This window comes from Terrapene carolina, unplaced genomic scaffold (assembly GCF_002925995.2).
Source record: "Terrapene carolina triunguis isolate 2854851 unplaced genomic scaffold, T_m_triunguis-2.0 Scaffold194, whole genome shotgun sequence".
Lineage (NCBI taxonomy): Eukaryota > Metazoa > Chordata > Testudines > Emydidae > Terrapene > Terrapene triunguis.
In genome coordinates, this window is record NW_020664545.1 from 3,613,154 (window position 1) to 3,630,452 (window position 17,299).

The 17,299-nt window shown below is 43.2% G+C and overlaps 1 protein-coding gene across 3 annotated transcripts in view; it reads right to left on the reverse strand.

Moving 5' to 3' along the window:
• Nucleotides 1-17,299, reverse strand: part of GNG7 (G protein subunit gamma 7) — a 129,103-nt gene that overhangs the window by 12,768 nt on the left and 99,036 nt on the right. Inside the window, exon 1 of one of the 3 annotated variants that reach the window (XM_029912264.1) lies at nt 2,129-2,168. The exons of the other annotated variants lie outside the window; for them this stretch is intronic. The gene's annotated coding sequence lies outside the window, so the exon portion shown is untranslated. Of the gene's footprint in view, nt 1-2,128; nt 2,169-17,299 lie in introns of those variants that run through there. 3 annotated transcript variants of the gene reach the window in all.

Sequence of the window (17,299 nt, forward strand, 5' to 3'; positions counted from 1 at the left end):
AACAGAAAGTAGATATTGCCCCAAACTGGTGGCACCTGCAACTACCCAAATCCAAACTCAGATAACTCTGCAGGTCAGGGCATCATGGTATCTGGAATTAAAAAGTGATGGGATCCTACAAAAATCTTAATCCGCTGTCTCAGCACACTACCCTCACGAGACCCAAATGTCACAAGCTTAAAACCTTTGCTTCCCCGCAGTACAATCTGCTTCCTTGAGATTGCCTATAAGGGTGCTTGGCACAGCTTTAACTTGTATGACTCAGCACTTTTCTAGACACAGTCTGACTAGAGAGAGCGCGTAGGACGCTCCAAGATTTGATCTTTTCCCATGATAAAGCAACCACAGTTCCAGCTCCCTCTCACACATACAGAGTTTTGAAAATAGTTGCTTTAAAAAGTAGTCTTTCTAGATTGTACCAACGTAAGCGGGTAGCTGCAAAGGGCACCTTATCTTGAAAAAAAGCTCTTATACTAAATTAAGCCAGAGTTAGGTATTAATTAGTAGTACGTGTCTATGGCATTAACAGTGTGAAAGGCAGGCTAGCTTCCCCCTGCCCCTTGCTGGTTTTAGTGCAGCCAACAGCGTGTTTGGATCAGTGATGTCTCATGTACATAGCTAAAGAAAGTAAGTTATAGCCTGGTGAACTATCCTATTAGACAGCAGGACTATCATGAAAAAGGCACCCACAGTGGAGTACTTCCTACAGCATATGCAGTGCTATTAGGACCAGAGAAGAGAACCATCAAGACCTTATTGCAAATCAAGTAGCCAAATAGTCATTGTTAAAATATTAATTGTTCATCTGGATCAGGACTTATCACAGAGCTGGAGGGGGGGAAATACAAGCAATCAGATGCCATTTATGTTTGCAACAGCACAAGTCACTTGTTTGTACCTTTACAGCTTTCTGTTTATGAAACACCACCGGTGAATCAGCCAAAGCCTGTTATTTAACGAAGTTGTAGCAATACCCTAAGCAGTGCATTGTACTAAGAAGTGCAAGATAATGCACAAATTTGAGCTAGTTTACATAAACCTTCAGCTTAGTTTCCAGATGAGGGACATAAATCTGACACAGCAAAGGACAGGTCTTGTCACCATGCACCAGAGTTATCTGCCTCTTATGCCAGCTTTACAATTCTTAAGCGGATAGTCTAAACCTTTTGCAAAGGGCAAGAGTCCTTACTCCTCCCACACCCTGGCTTAAGAGGGTCCGTCTACAGCTATGCACTGTCCATCGACTGCAATCGTTTGCAACACAGAATCAATGAATGCAGGTCCTTCACTTTTAACCTATGAATGAGGTTTCATTTGGTCACTTCAAGAAGAGCAGAAGAAATCCCTCAAATGGCTAATTTGGAAAAAGCCCACAAATAACTCATTCTTTGGAAGGTAGGCAGATTTCCTTCTGCTGCACTATACTGTTTTTTGACCAAAAAACTCCCCCAGCTGATGGGTCTAGTAATAGGACATACCCACAAACATTAGAGAGCAATATACTCCACGTTCTACCCGTTTCAAAGCACAGCATCACGAAGAGCCACTGCGGGTATGTTTATTAGTTTTATTGCAACAAAAAGAGGGGGTAGGACAACAGCCCTGCCCTAGAGTTTCCAATCTAAGTTTTCGATGGGACACCAAGCAGGGAGGAATGAATACCATCATAAGGATCCGCTGCTTAACTAAGCGCATGAAGTAGTGGCACATACTAACATCTGCAGGCTACTGCGATTTAATGGTTTGAGAAAGTGCAGCCTAAAGATTCCCTTAAAATAAAAGAATGGAGAGCAATATAAACCCATCTTTGACACTATTCAACACCAGAAGGCATCAGACTAAGCATGAACTACGTTACTGTTACACTGTGGAGAAACTGATGCTGAAGACCATATTTCCCTGGGAATGTTCTCCTGGTAAGTCCCGAGTAGAGGAACAGTTGCTAAAGATGGAGAACACCCTAATGAATATGCTAAACCTTGCTTTGCTGATTCAAACAATAAAGACACTGAAATAATAACTAGAAAAGGACATGAAAAAAAGACCCGAAGAAGAGCTCCGTGTTGCTCAAAAGCTTGTCTCTCTCACCAACAGAAGTTGGTTCAATAAAAGACGTTACCTCACCCACCTTGTCTCTCTAGTATCCTGGGACCAACACAGCTACAACACTGCAAAAGAAAAATAAAGTTCAAGTGTTTTGAAGATCAATACGATGCATACAACAAAAGGACCATGTATATTTCTGCTCTGTGATGGTACCTTGCAGCGTTCTTATGGCTGGGCTGTGAAATGGCCCATGTTGCCTCGGTACACCCAGGAATGCAAGCTCAGAAACAGAATGGCATTTGAACCAAGTTAACCTATGTTTAAATGACAAGCCCTCTTTACAGTTATCATGGTAGAAAGTAGTTGATCATTTTTGCAAGATTACGTCGCTTTACACAGCCTTTTTATTTTGCATCTTTTCTGCTTCACCTGGTTTTTCATAGTCTAACTGCATTCCGGTGAATGAAAGTAAATCCATATGGCTCTCTACGTGCAATGAGACCAGTTGCCTATTGTAATGGGATACAATTGCCATCTTAACAGGGGTTGTGCAGCTTCAGGACTGAAAGGAGGATGCTGAGATATAAATGACAATTCTGCTCTGTTTTGGGGGAGGGGGGTAGAATATCTTTGTATTGTGAAATGTATGTGACAGAACAGCAATAATCACAAATAGCAATATTTAAGTGCCCAAGAAACGCAAGTCAGATTAGAGACGATGCATTATATGCCACCAGTGATAAAATGTTTACAGATCACACTACATTTCTACACAGCTTTTCAGCTTAAAGGATTCCAAAGTGCATAATAATGTAAATACTTAGCATGTCTAGAGCACTTTGGAAACAAAGTGCTATGAAAATAATCAATTGGACCTCACAAGATCATGGTCCAAGAGTCAAATTGGAAAAAAAAAAGTGGTACAACTTCTCCTCTACCTAAAATAATTCCAGAATAGCTAAATGGTTCTGCTAAAATGATCAAGGTAGCACAGTTGATAGTTACTGTACATTTGTCATAACGAGGCTTCAGTATTAACTGAGATTAATTGTCCTGCTTTGTCATCTGCAGAGTCAAAATGACAAGTATTGCATTAGGTCACATTTGGAAAGTTTTCTTCACAGTCAGAGGCTAGGAAGCTTTTTTAAATGAAAGTTTAAATTACACAAACTAGCGGGGTCCATAAAAGTGCTGACAAAGCAACTACGCCAGACCAGACCAGTGTTGCTCAGGTCTTGGTCAAATAGATGATAGGCCCATTTTTCAGATGGGGAAACTGATGTACAGAAAAGGGACTTGTCCAAGGTCACACACAAAGTGACAGAGCATGGATCAGAAATCTGAAGTTCCCAGTCCTGATTTCAGTCCACTGCCTTAATATATAGGGATTACAATCTACCACTGAAATTCTCTGCGATGGAATGTGCCAGTTGCTTGACAGCGCAGATCAATGATACACAACTGTCTGGACAAGAGGACAGTGAAATTTATATACAGCAAGGAAGTCCAGGCCTAATATGCAGTGGGACAGATTGTGAATTAGTGCAACAGATCTTGATGCTCTTTGTACTGACAAGGTGTGCAAGGCAAGCAGCGCTCCTAAATCAGAATATGGTCTCAAGAAATCTACCACTTGTCTAAGGAAGAAACCTTACCCACAAAATGCCACGGATCAGTCTGATTACTTTAGTAGCTTCAAATAGTATTCCAGGTACTTATGACTGTTGTATTGTTTAAACAGACTGAGAACGACTGTTCCCCTGCAGCATTTGCAACCCAAACACTGCAGTGCTGAGCTACTGCATGAGAACCAGAAAGTGACTCAGCTTGTTTGACTGTCCAAGCTGAGAAAAACACATGCATAAGCCACATACCGACTGAAAAACAAGTTAGATTTTTAAAAGTTGCAATGTTCCTCTGTAGCACGAATACTAACATTAGGTAGGAAATGGGTTTCAACTATGATTGTCCCTGTAGTTTTTAGAGAGGGCATTCAAATAGTTGTTCCCCTCCCCCATCATTATCTTACCATCATTACCATACAGACCTCCTTTACATACAAAACCAACTCAACCATGGCTTGGCCTGAGTTTTGGACCTTAGTAAACTGAAGTTTTCACACTTGTTTACAATAGAGTTGCACTAAACTCACCACCACAGGTTGACAGTGAGTGCCTGAGCTTTCTGCTGAACGCACGGAGCTTAAATCTCCTGAACCCCCCAGATTTATGCCCCATTTATCTGTTAATGCACTGCAGTCATGTATAAACAAAGAAGGGTTGGATAGTTGTTATATCCAGTAGGACCATGGGTGAAAAACTACAATCCTAGTTTCACTTGGGATTATCTACAGATAATCTGACCAAAGAGTTGCTTTGTAATTCTCATCAGATCAGTGCAGAACATTTAGGACCCAGCAGCTCCAGTCTGTTGAAACGCAACTAGTTTTCCTTAACACGAGTATGCAAAGGGACTATTTGAAGCTACCGTATGAGCCATCCTCATTTTTGTTAATTTTTGCCAGTTTCTGGGGTTTGACCTCACTACTTGGCACAAAATGGCCAACTGGAGCTCTGACATGCATAACAAAGGGAGACCGGCATTGTTTATGCCTTTGAGTGTTGATTGTGTAATTCTTCAAAGCCCAGATTCTTTGTTTTGTTTTAAAAATACAAAGTCTCCTCCCCATTTCCCAAAAGAGTAACCATTGAATATTTCTATTATATAAAAACTATTTTAGATGCTACCTCTGGCTTTCATGCACATGCACTGAACGTTTCCAAGTGCACTTAATATCTGTACTATATCTGAATAAAATGTTCAGATCGGCCTCTCCTGAAAGCAAAATGTTCTGGTTCACTCAAGAAGGTACATTTGAAGTACACTTGAGAAGCAAAGGCCGCTCTACATTTTGCTTTCACAGCCAGACGAAAGGGAAAATTGACCATTATCAGTTATCCTGCATTTAGCTTCCTTCTAAATTAACTTCATTTTCATTTCTAACCTAGCAATTGGAGTCATGGGGACAGGATGATGAAATTTCATCTCAAAGACCCAGCCAGTATTCTAAGCCTGGACAGCATTTCAGTGCAGGTGCACCAAGCCATTGCTAAGATATGGAGGTATGAAATTGAATCCCTTGCTTCTCTTGTCAAGGGAACTACATGCCTGGTTATAATCTAGGACATGAAAAGGCTGACAAATGCAAAAATTCAACACAGCCTGTGGAGGAACTGCAACTCCAGCAGCTGTGCTGTAGATCAAGATATCCAGGGTTTGTGATTTTTCTGATTTCCCATCATTGCTACCACTGGAGGTGGCACTGATGAGAGCAGAGACGAGGTGCTGGCAGTCAGCGTATTGTCTAAACCTGCTCCGAGGAGGGTTAGAGGACAGTTGTTACTGGTAGAAGGCTGGCAGTCCCAGTTGACAGTAGCACTCCCACCTGCAAATGTTACCAAATGGTGCAGCTGTTAGGGGCGGGGAGCTTATATGGACTCTCCTGTGGGATTAGAAAGAATTTGGTGGGGCCACAGACAAGTCATTGAACCTGCCCAGGCCTGTTTCTTCATTGATTAAGTGGAAATGGAAATACCTGCTCATCTCATAGGGATGTTGAGGGTTAGTTAAATTTTTGGAATGCACTAGGAAGACAAAGCCATCTTAACCCACCTTCGTAAAGCCCTCAGAGTTATGGAGAAAAGGTGCTGTAGAGAAGGCCAATGGTTTCTTACTGCGGATTCATTCTAAGTTTAGGGAAGAAATAACTGCTTGGACATTTGTTGTTTGCTTCCAGACTTTATGATCAGCCAGCAGCTGCTCACCTGGGCTCCTCTCGCAGGAATAACTACAGCTGCTGGAGAAGCAGCAGCAGCAGCACTGGAAGTTAAATGAAAAGGAGCTTTGGAGGGAAAGGAGGAGGCATTGCAGCTGTGCGCATTTCCTCGGCTGCACTGCATGGCTTCCAAGTGCAATTTCTAGAACAGCGTTTTAAACAATTCAATGAGAAATGTAGTATTTATTTCCACATCAGGTAGCCTTACATTGGAGATTTAGCCAAATAAAAACATCCCTCGGCTACTGGAGCATACAGCAGTTATGCAACTCGGATTATTACAGTGCATATGTGCTGCTCTTCCATTGACCCAACATGCACCCATTCAACACACGCACTGCACCCACCGACAGCAGTCCCCTCTTGTTAAGCAAGCTAAAAAGGCTGCTATAACGACAGATCTGATCATGCATGCTTCTAGTCTTAGCTGCATGGTAGCAGTGTGTTCCCGGGCTTTAAGAACATCTCAATAAGTTTCTTTGAAAAGGTGGTGGATAGTTAAATTACCTCTCAAGTTGAGACTGCTGGAATGTTTCAGGTAGCCAAGCTATAATACCGGTCACATTCCAGGACTGCTTTGCCAGGCAAGAATTGAAAAAAAAATTCCGTTACCCTGGTAAATAATTGACTAAACGCGTCATTAGCAACTGGAAACCATGAACACAAAAGATCCAGCAGCTTGGATTACTGTTTCAGGACCTTTAAGAAGCCCAAATAAACTTTTAAAGATGTCATCCAGTAGATTTATAATGGATATGCAAACAACTCCCAACCTGAAATCCTTTGGAAGATGACCTTATGGAAGTATATTTGAGCAAAGCATTTTTGATCCTATGCTAGATCATATCGGAATGAGGTTTAGGCCACATCTGATCCTCCCTCTTCTTCCCAAGGAGAAGATTTTAAAAGCGGCGTGTACTTGGGAATATAATTTTAATGTGAATAAAGGAAACACAAGACAGTCAGGACACCTGGGCTGTTCTCACATCTCTGCCACTGATTTGTGGTATGACCTTGGGCAAATAATTTTCCTACCCAACGTTCCTCACCTGTAAGCAGGGCCGCCGAGAGCGGGTTCGGGCCCCGGTGAAAATTTTTTTTCGAGCCCCCCAGCAAGGGCAGACTGGCTAAACAGGGCCGACGAGGGGGGCGGGGGGGAAGGCCAGGCCCGGAATTTTTTCAGGCCCCCCAGCAAGGGCGGACCGGCTAAACAGGGCCGACGAGAGGGGGGGAAGCCGGGCCCCCTTCCGGACCGCCGGGCCCCGGTAATTTGTACTGGCTTCCCCCACCTCTCGTCAGTCCTGCCTGTAAGTCAGGGATGATTCCTTACAAGGATATAGATAGAGGCACAAAAGAATATTTAGGCATCTGTCTAGGAAGACCTTTCCTTTCTGTGTCATCTCTATTCATGACTCTGCAAAAGCAGAATAGAACTGAAGACTGTTCACATTCCATAGACTGTTCTGCTTTTGCTGAGAAACAAGGTAGGGGAGGTAATATCTTTTACTGGACCAACATCTGTATTGGGTTTTCTGATTTCCCGTGTATGGGAGCATGTGATGATTTCTTATTCGAAGGGGTGCCTTCTGAAGTATCTAAGGTGCAGGAGATGGTTCCTCAGTTTTTCTGAAGTCCTCCAGCAGAGCTGTTCAGCATATTTGAAGTTGTATCTAGTGGTCAGAGGGTTACAGATGGTTAGTCCTCTGGGGATGATGTTTTGTTTCTTGCATCAGGAAGTAGATGTTTCTGTTTAGTCTGGCTTCCTCCTTCATGTTGTGAAGTTTCCATTTTAAACAGCAAAATTCAATCTCTTTCATGTTGTCTGCAGTGTTGTAGCCGTGTCAGTCTCAGGATATGACACACACAAGGTAGGTGAGGTAATATATCTTATTACTACTACAAAGGCAGCCATTGGGAGAGATGGAAATCAATGAAATTAATAACGTGTATGTAAATACAACGTAAGTATTGCACCAATAGAAGTATTGCACCTACCTCGTTTTTGATAACCTGGGAACAACAAGGCTACAACACTGCAAACTGCTTTCCATTCATGACTCAGCAAAGTGATGCAATTGGAAAGAAATCTCTTTCCTCATTCCTCCTTTGCCTAGGAAGGTTTTAACTCTCTTTAGGCCTTGGCTACACTTGAGAATTCATAGCACTGCCGCGGCAGCGCTGTGAAGCACGAGTGTAGTCCCGCTGCCAGCGCTGCGAGAGCTCTCTCGCAGCGCTGCAAGTACTCCACCTCTCCGAGGGGAATAGCTTGCAGCACTGCGAGCGAGCGTGCAACGCTGCAGGCGCTGATTACACTGGCGCTTTACAGCGCTGCACTCGGGGGGGGTGGGGTGTTTTCACACCCCTGAGCGCAGCAAGTTGCAGCACTGTACAGCGCCAGTGTAGCCAAGGCCTTAGAGTGCTGGATCAGAGAAGGGAGAGATGGAGTAGAAAGACAGTGCTTCTGCAGGGAAAACAGCCTGAGTTTCAGAAATGTTGCATTAGTACATGCAAAGTTAAAACACTCCTATATGTATATTCATGTGGTCGTGTGAGCAATTACAGAATGGTTAGAGCGATAAGCTTCAGAAAGTTAGGCCGTCTTGAAGTTCTCTGCCTATCTCCACATTCCTCCTCCTCCAACAGCACAGCACTCTGAAAACTTGCGAATGGGAACAAACTACAGGTCATGATCACCTGGTCATTGAAAACTCCATGTTGAAGAGGTGATGTAAGCATAGGACACAGCTACAGCAACAAGGTAATAACACTTCCCACATAGCAGCAGCAGCACAGACCTGTGGAAAGAACAGCATTTCTGCACACTCCCGAATGCAAGCAAAATACTATGAAGGCAGCCGCTGGGAGAGAAGGCGATCAACGAAATTAAGACCGTCTACGCAAATACAACACAGGTATTGTACTAACTGGCAATGTTTGGAAATCTCTTTAAGGAAACAAGTGTTGAAAGCATGGAGGAAGGACTGCACAGTCTTGCAACAACCAGGCAGTAAATCGAGAATGGGGGTGAGGGACAGAGCAGCAATAAATCAGAAGTAGGAACAGAGCAGGCAAGCAGAAAGAATTTTGATTTGGGGAGGGTTGCATGAATTCCAGGCAAAAGATAAAGGCAAAACTGATCATGAAAAACGAAGAGTACGTCCCAACAGCAAAGTTAGACTGAGTTGTGAGAAGGCCAGAATCCACTGTTTTCAATTAATGAAATATTTAGATCCGTTAACTGAAACCCATTTCTCACACAGGATATAAAACAATCTCATTGGTGTATAGAGGCATGTGATAGTCTGCCACCACTGCCCCACAAACCAGTTCTTTTGATCTAATGACTGGCTAGCAGTTAGCTGGAGAAACCCTTGCAGAAACGTTCCCATGTAATTGTGACAGAAAATCAAATTCCATCAATAAATCAAACAGAATGTAAAGGTTCAAAATAAGGCTGATGTAAAAGCAGGTTTCTCTATTTAAAATACATAAATTCCCTTTAAGGGGTTCAAAAACCTAACAGTCTCTTTAGAGTTTAAGGTCTGATAAAATGCTTTGCACAATGTTTATTACTGCTTACACACTAACATACATCTGGATTTGTGATCCATAAGTTGCAATGCAACAAACATTTGAAAAATGATATTAAGTCATGAAAAACCAAGAGTCCTCAAAGCCTGGGATCACTTCAAATTTGTTTGGTTTGTTATTCCCATAAACTAGAGAGAATCCTCAGAGTTTCTCACTACAGTTTCCCTATTCCCAAAGCAATTTTTCATGCCCACCATTGTCTACAATTTTAATGATTTTAGAGTTTATAGCAGCAAAACGATTGCTTTGCTGAGTCACAATGCAGTGATACCAGTGATTACTGCACTCAGCTGTGAGAAATCGTGACTCAGTACATTAGAGTACTGGGGTGGAACACAAGATTCAAAAACCACCCTGGCACTCAATCTTAATTTGGCTTTTAAGGATTATTTGCCCACTATCATACCCCCGACTCCTTTCCATCAAAACACCCTGCCTGTCTGAACATAGTCTTCAAAATTAGCTCAGGAGCAAGAGACTTGAGTTCAGTTCTCCCATCAGTACGGTGGCAAACACGTTAAGTGGCAAATTTTTCTGCACATCTTGGAGTCTAGTTTTTCCATTCCTCCCCCCACATCAAGAGCATTCAAAGTGATCCACGATCCTCCTGCCAACCCCTCCATCCTACTCCTTGCATTATCTTGGTGTAGTGCAGTGTTTAATATACAACATCCAAATTAAGCGGAAGAAGCTGCAACACTCAGAAGCATACACCGAAAAACTACAGAGAAACCGGTGACTTGTCCTGACATGTTTTCGTTTGCAAGGTATGAGGTGAGGTGTCCTGAGGTGTATTACAATACGAGACACACTCAAAGCAGTTTAATCATTAACCTTGAATAAAATGGAATGCTCAACAACAAATCCCTTTCTCTTCTATGCAATCAGTGCTACCTCCACCCTCCCACCCACAGGGTGCTCTCCAGCTTAAGGACAGGAAGTATTACAGTAGGAAATAAATATGCATTGATCCCTCTGGTTTCGGAATTCTTCCCATACTTCTCATAGCTGGGAACTAGTCACTCCTAGCTGGCTACATAAACAAGTTAACATCGGAGTTAACTGCTGAAGCTATGTTGGCGTTTTGTTTTGTTTTAAATATTAAATAAAAATAACTTAATTCTGATGGATGTTTCTGGATGTCACAGAGTTCAACATGCCACATGAAAAGCATCTCAAGAATGCACTTGGTGATGCTGAGGAAGCTTTGCTTTGGTTTCACATCCCAAATCTCTGAAACTGACTGAACGGTCTGCCACACATCCTACCATCAAGAGCTGATGGAACTGGCCAGGGCATAAGCTCAGCATTTGCACCCTGGGGAGAAGTGGGTTGTAGCCCACGAAAGTTTATGCTCTAATAAATTTGTTAGTCTCTAAGGTGCCACAAGTACTCCTGTTCTATTTATGAAGTAGATGTCTAGAGAAAGGGGTTTGAGAGAGAAGAACATACTGCTCCTTCAGTATCTCCTTTGGCTACTGCCTCTAACTTACTGCAATTTGTAAGCCAGCTGCTGCATGTTAAAATCTCCTCACTACACTACAGCAGAGTGTGTAATTCCACCTCAGGAGAGGAAAACTGTTTAGTACAAGACAGACACCATTAGCAAGTTGTGGAGCTATATACAAGTGTGCACACACTCAGAAAGACACAAAAGCCAGTCCCCTCTGTGAACATCTTTCTGCATCAGTGACCTAGCACTGCTTTCATCATCAGCACTAGAAAAGCAATCTTGTCTGGCAGTCTGAAGTAGGTTCTATACTTCATTTGTGCCCAGCAGGGGACAACCATCAGGGACTTAAGGAGAAAGGGAAAAAAGAGTACCTGCAAATTCAGCCCTGTTCCCTCCCTTTCCCTCCCACATTCTAATTACAGATACACAGGACACAAGCAAAAAAGGCATCAAGACTATAGGGAAGCATATAGCTCAGTAGTTTAAAAGCTATGTTGGGGGAGCCTCTCACTCAGTGGCTAGTTAGGACCCGACACCCTGGAAGAGACTATAATTCTCATTTTAAATTATCTTAATTTTGCAGAGTTCAATAGAGGGGACAGGCCAGTTTTATAGATCAGAACAATCGGAGATGACGCACCATCAAACAATGCTACAGTATGTACGTACACCCACCCACCTTTACCTTCTTCACACATTCTTAGGGCCAAGCTTTGCAATAGCAGAGCCCCTGCCACCAGGGCCAGATTGTCAAGAGCTCAGCTCCCATTTAGATAAAAATATAAGTGGATAGATTAGTTGAGCTCTTGAAAATTTGGGGGCCAAACAGGAGTTGAACTCTGGAAAATCTGCCCCATAGTTGAGGATGTTGGGCACTTGGAAGTCTGGCCTGATTGCTGCTTGCTGGGACTACTACAAAAAAAATCCACAGATCCATGGCTCAGGAAGAGCATATTGAAGGTCCTGCCATGCGGGCAGGGGACTGGACTCGATGACCTCTCGAGGTCCCTTCCAGTCCTAGAATCTAGAATCTATGAACCACTGAGCAGAGACCTGGATTCTGAAGTTCCTGTAGTTCAGTGTAGATGAGGGATGAAAACATTATATACTGTGTCCTGCATCTCTTGAAAGATAGCCACAGCAATAGGTTATCCACCAATCCTTTTCTATACACCAACACCACTCACGACAGCATAGCTGCCTGCTTCAAATATTTACAAGACAATAGACAACGCTCAGAGATCCACCCCAAATACACTGCCAAACTCATCCATTTCATCCTCGCCCATAACCATTTTAAATTCAACAACAAAATACTTTGTCCAAATCATGAGAACAGCCATGGGTACTAGGATGGTTCCCCAATATACCAGCCTCTTCCTGGGCCACCTTGAATAAGAATTTCTGACCAAATGCACCAGGAAACCAATTATATACCTGATACACATCAATGGTATTTTCACCCTCGTCACAGATGACAAACTCTCTCATTGATTTCCACCACAACTTCAACTACCACCATCCGTCCATTAAACTCTCTCTAGAACACTCACACACCAGCATCAACTTCCTGGACATCATGATCAGCTTTAACAATGGAACGCTACAGACAACTATATACAAGAAACCCACGGATCACCACACCTACCTTCATCTGTTATCTACAGCCAGGCACTCAGATACCACAGAATATGCTCCGAGGAGAAAGTCCGGGATATACACCTTAACACAGTCAAAACCACCTTCACCAAACAAGGACACTCCACCAGAGAAGCTATCACACTGTGGCATGGGCCACCCAAATACCTTGAGAGAACCTGCTTCAATACAGAAATAAAATCCCCTCTGCCTACACACCCCTAGTTGTCACTTACCACCCTGCACTGGAACCCACGTGGGTTATCAAACAATTACAATCCATACTCGATGGGGACCCCATCCTGAATGAAATCTTTCCTGAATTCCCTCTTCTGGGCTTTAAATAACCCATCATCATCATCATCATCAGAAGCAAGCTCCCCACAGACCAGAACACACCAACTCATAGCAGCACCAGACCCTGCCACAATAGATGCAAAACCTGCAGACATATCTCCACTGCTACAATGATCAACATTCCTTTCAAGATCCATGGGTCCTACACATGCCTATCAACATGTGGTATACCTCATGCAGTGCACTAACTGCCCCAACTACTACGTGGGTGAAACCAGACAACCACTACGCCCTCGAATGATCCTCACACAGGAAGATGATAAAACACAAACACCATATCACCTGTGGGCGAGCACTTTTCACAAAGCGATCACTCTATATCTGACCTACCAATCCTCATCCTCAAAGGAAACCTGCACAGCACTTTCAAAAGATGAGCCTGGGAGCTTAAATTCATAACTTTGCTAGACCCTAAAAATCATGGTCTTAATAAAGATACTGGATTTATGTCTTATTACAGCAATCTATAACCCACTAACCCCCCTTTTGTCCTATAACTACAGAGGTGTTAACGAGACTTCACTCTGAATGATCCCTTAGAATATGCGCTAACTACTTATGCTAAGCGATCTATTTGAACTTGTCTTGAGCTGTGATTCTCTTCCTCAGGTCTTCCCTGACCTGAGGAAGAGCTCTGTGTAGCTTGAAAGCTTGTCTCTCTCATCAACACAAGTTGGTTCAATAAAAGGTATTACCTCACCCACCTCATCTCTCTAATAACAATAGGGATTCAATCTGCTTTTCTTATACACATTAAACTATTTTTAATCACACCATCTCCTAACATTTTTTTTTTTTTTTTTTTTTTTAAAGTGAGGACAGGGCTCCAAAGAAAATCCTTGCTTGCAGATCACTGACCGGCACTGACCCTGGAGGAAAAAAGTGCTCTTCCCACACTGCTCCTGGATGACAGCCAGGAGTGCGCTGGCAGCAACGACAGAAGCTGAGTGGGGTTTGACATGAGGTAATGCACATGTTACTGAACTGATACTTAGCACAAGTCTTGAACCCAGAGCAAGGCTGGTGCTTCAGGAAAGGAGGAGGGGGACGGAGACTGGTAACCGAGTGTACACTCATTTGGTGGTTATTTCTTTTAACGATGACCTCATGCTTTTTTGGAACAGAGAGTGGCTGTTGGTGATGGCTTTTACTTCTTGTCTGGGGAGAACAAAGCAGGCTCCATTTTTCTTTTACACTTCCTGCATCAGTAGCTCAACAGCTGAATGAGCTATTGAAATTTTTCCTGAGTGCTGTAATTTTTTTTTAAACCTCCAAATTTCTATGGTGTGAAACAATACACGGTGAAAGCACTGCAAGAATCTCTGCAGAGCCATATTTTGGGTTGGGGACACAGCCTTAAAGGGACAGTGTCAGGTAAAGATAAGCCTCCCTCCCCCCCATTTCACTTTTGTTCGTTAAGAGGAATTAACAAACGCAAGAGAAGTGTCTGCATTTTGGTTTGGGCTTAAACATTTCCCCGCAGAGTTTACAGCCCAAAGGCTGCAGCACAGTGCTCGTGCAGGAGGACTAGCAAGTGAAATTAACCTAGTTTATTTTCCTATAGCAAATATTTTATATTCTGCCCAAGTGTTCCATCTAGGGTTAGGGCTCCACAGCCCTGGGCACTGAACACCTCCTAGAGCAGGGGTTCTCAAACTGGGGGTCGGGACCCCCACGGGGGTCGTGAGGTTATTACATGGGGGGTTGCGAGCTGTCAGCCTCCACCACAAACCCCGCTTTTCCTCCAGCATTTATAATGGTGTTAAATATATTAAAATGTGTTTAATTTATAAGGGGGGGGTGTGTCGCACTCAGAGGCTTGCTATGTGAAAGGGGTCACCAGTACAAAAGTTTGAGAACCACTCTCCTAGAGAATCCCAGCCCAGAGGACTTGCAATTTAGGCTATGTCTACACTACAGACCTTACAGCGGCACGGCTGTACTGCTACAGCGGTGTCCTGTAACGTCTCCTGTGTAGCTGCTCTTTGCTGGTGGGAGAGAGCTCTGCTGCCAACATAGCACTGTCCACACCAGCGCTTTTGCCGGTAAAAAAATGTGTCAGTCGGGGTGTGTTTTTTTACACCCCTGACCAACAAGAGTTTCAAGATGAGTGGAATCCAAGTAATTGAGTATCTGAGGCTGGCTATCACTTTTCCTTTTGGGGTTGACAGGTATATGCTCTGACTCTCAGTTCTTGGATTAAAACCGAGGCTAGAACCGGGACTATAGTTTGAGGACCCCTGCCTTTGGTATTTGCTTTCCACCATGGTCCCCCAGATCCAGACACTAGTGAATTTCAGCCATCATTTATTTTGTTGCTTCGAGTTTGATTTTTTGGGTTTAGTTACGATTTAGATTACTAGATCAGCAAAATAAAGTAAGCAAGTGACTTTTAGGACAGATGGGATGAAGAAATAGCTTTCTAAGGATTTAGTCAATATGCTGAAGATGCGACTTCACATATAGCAAGCTGGAAAAATATCATTTCCTTTTATTCTAGAAAGCAAATAAAGGGCTTGAAATTCTGAACTGAGGAGTCAAGGACTTCAGTGAGTAAGGGACAGAGAGTAAACGCTGAACTGAACTGACCATTTTATACACTTCCCCAGTAAACATATGGCTAGCGGGAGAGGAACTTGGAGAACCAGCTTTCCAGTGAAAGCGTGTACTAACGTGGTTGCCAAGTTATAACTGTGCAACCCCTGTAAAAATGCCAAGCCGTTTTCTCTGACGTAAAAACAAGAGCTTCTGTGTTGGGGAAAGGGAGCATTAACTGATACACAATGGTTGGAAGGTGTACAGATGGGCATTGTAGTTTATAGCTAACAAAGCCCAAAGTGTTAAAATGGCACTGCTCCAGTCTGACACGAGAGATCAGAGGCTAGTCTACTGCTGACCTCAGAGATCTCAATGTAGCTACTGACCGAAATGAATGTTCATCGCCCGATTTAATCAGCCAGTAAGCGCAGGTGAGGTCATGCTAAAAATACAGGATTGAGTGCCATTATGCAAGGTCACTAGAAAATTTACCAAAAAGCATGCGTTTCTCTCCTCTTCTGGGAAGCAGTACAAGATCTGTTCCTGGAAGCACTGCCCATGGAGAAAAGGAGGTTAAGCACATTTACAAGATGGGGAGGAGAATACAATTACACCAAGACAACCTATTCTCTAGCTTCAGCTCCATGGAGTTTCTTTTAAGCTAGCCAGTGGATTTTTCCTCTTTCAGGGCACTAATTTACACATTAGTATCAATGTAAGTGATAATAGGTGGAAAGAGCCTATGTGGATCAATAGCAACCGCCCCATCTATAAGATCCATTACTTGCATAAATGTTTAGAAACTGGAGCAGTTTAGGAGACTGTCCTCCCAGAATCTTTTGCCATTACATCTTAAGAGGTCTACAGCTCCATTTCCTTCCCATTAAAGATGTTACTTGCTAGAGAGAATATGAAATTCTGTAAGACAGCATCAGCCACTTAAGATACACAAGAATTAAAACACACAGATTTGGAATTGTACTAGAATATGATTATTTTCAAAATTACATGGTATACAATGTATACCTTCAAGCCAGCGGCACTGCTATGGGTACCCGCATGGCCCCACAGTATGCCAACATTTTTATGGCTGACTTAGAACAACTCTTCCTCAGCTCTCGTCCCCTAGAGCCCCTACTCTGCTTGCGCTACATTGATGACATCTTCATCATCTGGACCCATGGAAAAGAAGCCCTCGAGGAATTCCACCATGATTTCAACAATTTCCATCCCACCATCAACCTCAGCCTGGACCAGTCCACACAAGAGATCCACTTCCTGGACATTCCAGGGCTAATAAGCAATGGTCACATAACCAACACCCTATACCGGAAACCTACTGACCACTATATTTACCTACATGCCTCCAGCTTCCATCCAGACCATATCACAGCCAAGCTCTAAGATACAACCGCATTTGCTCCAATCCCTCAGACAGAGACAAACACCTACAAGATCTCTATCAACTGTTCTTAAAACTACAATACCCACCTGCTGAAGTGAAGGAACAGATTGACAGAGCCAGAAGAATACCCAGAAGTCACCTACTACAGGACAGACCCAACAAAAAACGCCACTAGCCATCACCTTCAGCCCCCAACTAAAACCTCTCCAGCGTATCATCAAGGATCTACAACCTATCACGAAGGACGATCCCTCACTCTCACAGATCTTGGGAGACAGGCGAGTCCTCGCTTACAGACAGTTCCCCAATCTGAAGCAAATATTCACCAGCAACTACACACCACAAAACAAAAAAACACTAACCCATGAACCTATCCTTACAACAAAACCTGTTGCCAACTCTGTCCACATATCTATTTAAGGGACGCCATCATAGG